This window comes from Electrophorus electricus, chromosome 12 (assembly GCF_041902795.1).
Source record: "Electrophorus electricus isolate QZ-2024a chromosome 12, ASM4190279v1, whole genome shotgun sequence".
In the NCBI taxonomy this organism is placed as follows: Eukaryota; Metazoa; Chordata; class Actinopteri; order Gymnotiformes; family Gymnotidae; genus Electrophorus; species Electrophorus electricus.
In genome coordinates, this window is record NC_137508.1 from 4,992,768 (window position 1) to 5,002,500 (window position 9,733).

Here is a 9,733-nt window from a genome sequence, read left to right on the forward strand (position 1 = left end):
TTATTTATTCTTCAGAGCACATTAGTTTAATCACATGTATTCTACTTTACAAGAGTGTTTCCTTTATTGCAGACTTTTACTGATATTGCCTAATTAGTGCTATAGATGACCTCCCCTTCCTTGGGACAGAAAGGTTTTTGTCTATTTCTGAAATATATAGGTCAAAGCTACAAAGTGGTTGACTTTGGGGCATTTATTAGTACAACTGTGATTTTGTTAGGCAAATCAAGGAGTATACAAAATAAAATGTTCAATAATCACATTTTAGCTGATCACATATGAAGACAGAAACCGTCAATCCCAGACTAGGATTGCGCGCGTGCGCGCGCGCTTTTGATGTTGCTCAGTAAAGATATGAAATCCTCTATAAATTGCGTATTAAATGAGTAAAATATAAAACACATCTCCATTAGCCTCTCGGCTACATTAATTTATGCCTGTTTTTTCTAGATTTAATGTGTCTATTTTCAGCGGTAGAAGGTTTCTTGAGCACTCCATTTCCTGTTATGCAGCACAGATTGAACTTGTAACAAAACGATTGAGCCAAGCAGAAGGTAGGCATCTTGCCAGAGCATGCTGCCTTTTCTGTACTCAGCCACTGCAAGGATACTGATCTCCCTCATGCATGTCGTGCCATAGGGGTCCGTTCAGTGCTTCTACTTCAGAGCTTCTTCACACTGTAGGAAGCTGAATGGGAAATCCTCCACTAGATGTTTAGAGAAAGGAAATACAGTATACCAATAACATTATACACAGAGACCATAAGCAACGGAACATTTTGATCGGCTTTTTCTTTCTTTGAAACTCTCTAACCCTGCCTGCGTAAAGCTCTTGGCCTATACCTACTCTTTTTTTTTTTATCAAGCAGTTTTCCAAGTGTGCGTTTCGTTTGAGGTTGACAGACTGAGTGTTGTAAAATACCGGACGTTAAAAATAAAAAGAAATGTTATATATATATATATATATATATATATATATATATATATATATATATAAAATATATATATATATATATATATATATATATATAAAATATAAATATATATATATATATATATATATATATATTTTATTATTATTATTTATTTATTTATATCAGCCTCTTTAGATATTACAGTTATGCGCTGCTTTGTCGTACAGTTCTATTGGCTGATTCTCAGGGAATAGGCGGGGTAAACCGCTGTGATTCAGCCTTCGAGTCACTGCACAATCTATCAATCATTTTCAGTGTCTCGTAATTACAGCCAAGACGTTCAGTCACCAAATCTTTTGCCTCCAGCGTACTTGTGGACAGGCAAGACTTCTGCTACTGAAATGACAGATGGCATGCTTCACGCGGACGGACTACGCACAGGACGTTCAAACATGTGATGTGAATCCAAACCACCTCTATGACCAACTACGGTGTTCAAGCCTTGGCCAAAGTGCAGTTCTGTATTATTCATCTAAAGTGTTAGCCCGAACAGTTAATGAGTGACTTTTCTTAAACTGGACAGGGCGAATCCTTCAAAAAGGGTGAGTGACTACTGCAGTTACATTACACGCTAACGCTACTGAAGTCTACGGAAATCTGCAGCATAAGCGAGTCGCTGGCTTTCAATCCATTTTGGTGTAGGTGAACGAGTGTGATTATGTCAATAACACGTACAGTGTGAAACCTGCAATTAACCCTAGAATTAACCTATTTGTCATTTTTACTGAGTGTAATTTACTTCTATTTACTTATCACTAAAATATGGATGGGCTGTACCACATTGTTCTCACTTTATTAGCCTAGCGTCACTGTCGTAAGTGAGGCACCGCATGATCTCTAGGGCTGTTGTGTTACTCCTTGCTACCCGTCAAAGCTGGACACGTTTACCCGTGTTTAATAAGACTAGAGACGTGGACTAGGTGACAGACTAGGTGACAGACGTCCTGATCTTATAACCGCGACCTCCGCTATTATTTACCTGCGGTAGCCTCTGCCGTGATGTCCCATTATACAGACTTGATAAAAATGGAAATTGACCTGCACTAAAATGCTAACATGTGTATTAGGTCATGGTATCTGATGTGTATTAGGTCATGGTAACTGGTTCTAGCACTGAATACGCACTGACGCCTGTTACTTCAACTCCGAAAGTGAGCCTATTGTTACTATCGTTTTATAAATAGAGTAACAATCAAAAGTCATTACAGGCTCTCATGAAAGACGGTAACCTGAGCAAGGGCTTGACGGGATTCAGTGTTTAGATTCATGTCGTTAAAACTCCATGAAAAAAAACTTCATGGTCTTTTATTCTTTCTCACCACACTTGGTCTTGTATCAAAGGGCCACAGTCAAAGTTCTGTCTGGTGGATTAGAGAAGCACATCTAATTTTTCTGATAATCCAGATTAGAGTGCTGCTCTGTGCTGCTCTGTGTTCTGTGTTCAGAGCTCAGACTGATTGTCATTACTTCGTTAGCCTGTTGGTGCTCACATGGCATACAGCTCTCTGGTCCGAAGTCAGTTAATCAGATCAGATATTAATTTGGTCATCTTGATATTCTAGTATATTTTTCTTCCTTTTTGCTTTATTTGACCATAAGGAATCTCAAACCAAACAATGGGATACCTTCAGTTATTAAGAATGCACATTGTCTGTGCTAAACAGTGAAAACAATAAGATGTTCAGGAACATTCTGCTGGCAATGGCAGCTCACTTCAGGCAAATCATCTTATCATATGTAATTTTCTTATATCTTGTCATGTAACAAAGGTATCAGAAATTTGGGCATTACATCTCATAATTCTATGACCTGAAAAATGAAATTGTCAACCACCAGGCTGGTGTCTTGCTTTATTGTCAATGAGTTCCTCCTAACTCAGGAAACCCGAACTCTGCTCACCCATCACTGAGACACGTGCCTGTGGTCTTACACACTTACCACTACATACCAGCAGGGCCCTCTATTAGCAATTTATTTCTTTTCCATTGATCATTTAAGAGTGCTGATCCCTGATCAGTATTTAACAGCTTCTTTCTGAACCTATTGCAGAAGAACTAGCAGTGAAGGCTCCACAGGTCAGAGCAGAAGAGCAGGGATCAAATGTCTTGAGTAGCAGTCATGCTAACACACACACACACACACACACACACACACACACACACACACACACACCCACACACACCCACACACACCTACACACACACGTGCAAATCCTCAAACAGTGCATGTGGCATCCCTCCTGCAGCCTGTTGTACTGCAGCATTAATATTTCAGTGTCCCACCTTTAAAGGCGACGAAGGGTGGAGAAGCAGCCTTAGGACTGGCCTCAGGACATTTGGGCTCAAGAGGGATACTCCACAGCAGAACAAGGCACACTAAGATCATACATACATTTTCACGAAGCATGACGCTTAACTTTTCACATTCTTGACTTACTATTTCATAGTGTTTCACACATATATTGACACTCATTCAAACATACACACACTGATTCGATTGCCTTCTTACATTGGGTGATTATATCTTTTGTACCTCATACTCCTGGCTCCTAGGTGGGAGGAGAAAGGAAGTGACCACACACTGGAAGGGTGAATCATGAATTTGTTTAAATATATATTGTTTTTGTAAATAAATTAATAATAAATAAAAACCTGACATTTTTTCAAATGTATGATATTAGCCGTTTCAAGATTACATGGTCATAGCCTGTCTGTAATTAAGCATAAAGCGAAACATTTCATGGTTTAAGAACCGGGCTGACTGGCTTGTTACATAATAATAAAGGTAACACACAACATTAAGTATAAACAGTTTTAAATTTATGAAGCACTTAATATTATAATGCTTTGAGGAAACACAAGCCATACTATATTTGACATCTACATGCTGTTTTATGTGGAAACCTGGAGGAGATAATTAGAAAATGGGCCGGATTAAATTCATTATTTTTAGGCGGAGCATTTACATTTTCAGTGTTTAGTTTAGTAACTTTATTCTGGTGAAATAAACCACACTTATTCAGTTTCAGTTTTTATTGCTCCAATAGAGTCTTAGACTAAACTAAAATGCTAAAATGTATGTAAGGATAATGTCATAGTAATGCTTCACCATCTTATCTTGATTCTGTTTAATCTGTGCTCACTACTGTTTCCTGCCTGGGCCTTGCTCTGTTTTGCTCCTGCGTGTTAAACCAGAAAGCAGGGGAATTCTGATGACTAAGCACCCAGAGACTTTCTGCTGTTAATGTGCATTTTATATTACACCACTAGGCTAGAAGGCAGTTTTGACACACTTTAACTTTTATATGATTCATTGCTGTAGACACTGATCTTAAGTTTATATTTGCATTAGGAAAAATAGATACATTGGTGGTAGAATTGTGTAATACTGCCTTTGAATATTGGCTAAAGTACTTTGATAAATGTGAGTTTGCAAAACCCTCAGCTTATGCAGTACAACAAAGTGGTGATGAGACGATTATTCTCTTGTCTTATTGTGATGTTAGTGTTAGTGTTAAATAGTGGATGAGCAGATGCAGCATGTGTGTGGTAGTCCTGTACAGAGGGCTCTGAAGAGAAGCAACACAGTGGTGAGGGCAGTACACAGGACAGTAAACCTGACCTTACATGCTAGAGTTCAGCCTAGGTCATAGGGCAGGGCAGAATTCTGACTTCACTGACCTCACCCTTCTCTCTCTCTCTTTCTCTCTCTCCCTTTCCCTTTTTGCTCTCATCCTATTTTTTGAAATTATTGCGCTTTTAGAATCTGTTATGCATAACATATACAATTGTGTATGTCAACAATTTTTTTTTTTCTGTAATACTGTTTAACACACTTTTCATCCATGGGAACTGACCTCTTCAAAGGAAGAGTTATGACCAGCAATGAGGATGCAAGAAGGATCTAATCCTAATAACATGACACAAAAACTAAAGTAACTGTGGAAGAATAAAAATGCCTTATTGAATAAAACACATTTAAATACTTAAATTCAAGTAGCTGAATACTTATTGCCCTTACTACCTGTCCACTACTGTAATCACATCACATTCTTCTTTCATACTGGTGCCTCTGCTTGGTATCTTCGTTTAGACCATAAGGGTAATTAGTAGTTGATTGGCAGCTGTGGCTCCATTTCCCAGCATGCACTGTATGTTACCGGCTGAGCCCAGTGTTGCAGTTAAAGACACGTAGCCAGTGCTTGTTTGGTTCCCTGTGTCATAAATGTGTGCCAGGCCTGGTGAACAGAGGCTGCACTCAGGCAACAAGCAGCAGGAATAAAGGGCACATTCTCCCATGGCTGGCCCTCTTCTCCAAGCCCCCTCATTATGTGGATGGAGTGGAGTAGAGTCTGCTCCACCCTTATTATAAAACTCTCCATTATCATGCCACGCTGTGCTGACTTCTAGACTCATGCCTTCATGAGCCAGGCTAATGGCTGTCTTTTTTCACACAAAAAGAAAGTGTTTGCTGACAGAGAACTGCGTTGTTCTTTTACTCTTTCTTGATCTAATCTTCTGAAGTCGTATCTTTCAAAGACTGCATGCTGCTTGGTATAATTATTTCAGCTTTGTCGGTTTGATGTTAGCATACTCAAAGGTAGCTTGCTGAGTTTTTGAGTGGTATGCAGCACTCTTTGACAAACCCATACATTTACCTCAGCAATTGCTCCATCTATGGGGGCATATGTTATTATATCTCACAAGCAACCTAGTCTGAGTCAGCCTGTGGCATAATGGCACTCCAGCTGTCTCTGCGAGAGGTGTGCCATTCTCAAACCTTCCCCAGTTTACGAAGCAGATGCTTGATTTTTAATCCAACCTGTCTGACACTATAATGAGTGAAGGACAAAATGGCTGGATAAAAAATAAGAATAAGTATTAGACGCCATGTGCCAGATGAGCTCCACGCCTCCAGCTCACTGCCAGTGCTGGTGGGGTGGGCAACCAGGATTGTGGTTGGCAGGCTTGGGTCATATCTGCTCACCTGTAAGACCTGGCTCTTGGCAAACCCTGCAATTCCCTATTGTCTGTAGCTGTAATGAACATGAGCTCTGAGAAGCTCTGTGAAGGAAGTGATATTGTTTTTCAAACTCATCCTGGTCATGTCATGTTACTGAACAGCAAGGAAATCAAACTGCATGAGACTGAAAAAGAGCTGCAAGGAGTCCTGCTCTTTCTCTTTCAAACTGCCTTAGTGTCCTCTCCCTCACACAAGCCTTCTCTCTCTTGCTCTCTCTCTCTCTCTCTCTCTCTCTCTCTGTCTCTCTCTCTCTCTCTCTCTCTCTCTCTCTCTCTCTCTCTCACAGATACAAACACAAATACAAGCACACACACACACACACACACACACACACACACAGATACAAACACAAATACAAGCACACACACAGATACAAACACAAATACAAGCACACACACACACACACACACACACACACACACACACACACACACACAGATACAAACACAAATACAAGCACACACACACACACAGACACACACAGTCTCTCTTTCTGGCTTCCTGGCTTTCCATCTCCCTGTATCACATGTCTCTCTGCATATATGCATAACTGAGAACACCAAAAATGATATATTCCAATATTTCAGTATAATCTTTGCAACGTCAGTAAACTTTGTACAGTATGTAACGATAGGTCAATGCCCATTCTAAATATACTATACATATTTTATATAGTGTTTTGAATGATATTTAACATAAAATCTTGCTGTTCTTGTGTTTTCATCATAACCAGACAACTGAAATATGATACTTGACAATTTAGCTTTTTGCTACTTATTTATTTGTATCAAACAACAGAAAGGAATACTTCACTTAGCTTTTTATACTACCATTTCATCTTGGCTTCTAGTTGCAGTTACTGCAGAATATATATTTTGCTCAGTCAATGTGGACAAAGGACTTGGTGTTTGAGTGCAAGGGTGGGGGGGTGGAAGGGGGTTAGAGGGTTAGAGGACAGGGTTGTGTGTGTGTGTGTGTGTGTGTGTATGTGTGTGTGTGTGTGTGTGTGTGTGTGTGTGTGTGTGTGTGTGTGTGTGTGTGTGTGTGTGTGTGTGTGAAGGAGCAGGGGGAATGGTTGATAGTGTGCTGGTGCAGGAGGGAGGGGATGGAGGAGGGGATGTGCTTTTGTTTTGTTCTTGGTTGCTGAGCGATAGGGACTGAAGCATTGGGAACAGCTGTGAGGGCCAAAGCCTTTCTCTTCGCCTGTGCTGGAGAAGCCCTGAAGGCAGTGTACAGACAGAGTCTACCAAGAGAGAGAGACCGAGCGCGTGTGTGCGGTGCAGGGGGGCAGGTGGCATCTTACAGGCATATTACAAGAAGGAAAACGTGAGGTGAAAAGAGTGGGAATCTGTGGCTGGCCTGTAAAGACAAGTGGAACTGGCGATCAGAGGAAAAATGACTCGTTTACCAAACTTGTGGTGCGTGGAACTGATAACGTAGAGCTTGTTAAGCAGAAAGTAGATTGCTATGTAATTAAAGAACACACAACAACAAGTAGTGGTGTTTGTACTGAGCCTTTGTAAATTGTGTTTCTTACAGAAAATTGTGTAGAGTTTAAAAAGAAAGATGGAGGTAAGAGGTGCAAGGGAGGAATCTGCTTCAGGGCCTGCAAAGGGAGAGCAGGTGTGCTTAGGGCTGCACGGTATAGCATTTCCCTCACAGTATTTCAGTATTAGATGCCAGCAACATATATCACAGCAAACGTGTTTCTCTTTGCTTTAAGATAAATCAGTGTCAGCAGTGCTGTCTGGTTCAGTTCAGGATGTGTAACATTATGATTGTAGGCCTAAATGATGCTGCAAAATGAATTTCAAATGTTTTATAAGGTATGTTATGATCAAAGAGACAGACATTTTTGTGTTTATTTCATTAATTCTTCACATTTATTTGATACTGTTTAAAATAACTGAAAATGTAAATTTAGAATAATTAGTAATAACAATTTCTCCAGTTTTCAAGATCAGTGTGAATGGACCAAAGCTATGTGTTCACAGAAAATTTCATTTCAGGGTAAGTCACTGCAGTTATTAATGTGTTTATATAGTAAAGTTAAATCCAAAGGAAAAGTAAATGTTAACACATAATCCCCCCAACAAAAGCTGCTGTAAAATAGTGCAAGACCTGCTCACAAAAGTAATTTGACACATTTAACTACATTTGGCAGCAAAACATGTATGGTCTGTGCTGACAGAAGCAGCCTGTAAACATCACACTGGTTTGCCTTATAGAAAGACTGATTGCTTCTACTGAATAGTGTGGCCTGCTTGAATGTTTTCTGAAGAGGATGTTTAGGCATTTAACCTACTTCATTTACCTGCATTTAGTCTAATAATTTGGAGATGCTCTGTGTTGATTTTACCTTGCCTGTCATGTCATTTTAGAACTGTTAACTGTGTAAATAAATAAAATGCATAGGAGGTAACTAAAAAGGATGTAAAACATGCTTATTTATGCAGTGTTTAGTGCAGATCCTAGTCTAACAGACTGTATGTATGCTCACATCACTGGGAGCGCCTGTCCTGCTGAATGATAGTGCTTGAATGGTAGCCTTAACACACACACACACACACACACACACACACACACACACACACACACACACACACACACACACACACACACACACACACACACACACATGAGCGCACATATACACAAACGGAGGACATTACAGGCCTTGACCCCAGTAGACTTGGGTCACATTGCCACCAGCAGCTTATCACAGCAGCTCACCTGGGCAAAGTGTCTGGTTTTGTAGGTACAAGAAAGAGCAGGGCACTTGAAAGAGAGTTTAGAGTTTGTATGGATATGACAGTTTGCATAAGGTAGACACAGTTGGTAAATTCCAGCAAATCACTGATGTAATGAGATCAGAATATGATTTAATAATAATAAAATGTAGACTTTTGGTGGTGACTCTGTAGCACTGAATGTGTGGTCAAAATAGTCACTTAAATTGTTATTGATATTTTTATTGATGTGTGTCCTAACAAACATTAGTATAGTTTTATTATAGTATTTCCTGAAAATTTCACCTTAAATGATATAGAGCAGCAGCATAACATTAAACCAATAAAATGCATTTGTAGTACTGTGTTCCTCTAAGATCTGATTTTTTAAAACTAAATAAATGTTCCATTTTCCCATGCTTTCTTATATTGGCATTATATTGTGATGCATTTATCATATTATGTTCATGTTTACCTACAAATACCCTGCCCTGTAGAGCCCTGTCTGGTACAGAAGAGGGCTCTGTGCTTTGATTACACAGCATTTTTCCTGACCACAATCTTGAACACCCAGGTGTGTTGCACATGACAAAAAAAGATGTCTAGATGACATTGTGCTTAATATGAGTTACATGTCATTTTAGCCAATTAAAAAATGTTCATCCACCATGTAACCAAAACCAAATAATGTGTTCAGAAGGACAAAGGACCAAGATTAGGTGTCTTTAATTTCAGATACCCCCCCACCCCATGCTGTTCCTTCTTTCTTAAAGGATATCCTGCATATTTTTAATCTTGCTGTCTGTCACAGGTCAGGCACTGTTAAATCTGTCTCTCTGTTATTTGTGTCAATATGCATTGTCAGCTGTTTGGAATGAAACAACCAGTGTGGGAATAGAAAAATCAGTCATGCCTCATTAGAGGAAAACAGTTTCCAGCTCTGAAGATGGGGCAATGTCCAAACTGTGGAATGTTTATTGAATTAGTCAGTGTGAGAGAAAAGCATATC

At 39.6% G+C, this 9,733-nt stretch overlaps 1 protein-coding gene across 6 annotated transcripts in view; it reads left to right on the forward strand.

Annotated features, from left to right (window-relative positions):
- The first annotated feature begins 1,273 nt into the window (after positions 1 to 1,273).
- Positions 1,274 to 9,733, forward strand: part of sertad2b (SERTA domain containing 2b) — a 26,469-nt gene continuing 18,009 nt past the window's right edge. For 4 of the 6 annotated variants that reach the window (XM_027017622.3, XM_081724312.1, XM_081724313.1 and 1 more), the window contains exon 1: positions 1,275 to 1,515. The gene's annotated coding sequence lies outside the window, so the exon portion shown is untranslated. Of the gene's footprint in view, positions 1,516 to 9,733 lie in introns of all 6 variants that reach the window. The other 2 variants (XM_081724316.1, XM_027017623.3) reach the window with 1 other exon arrangement.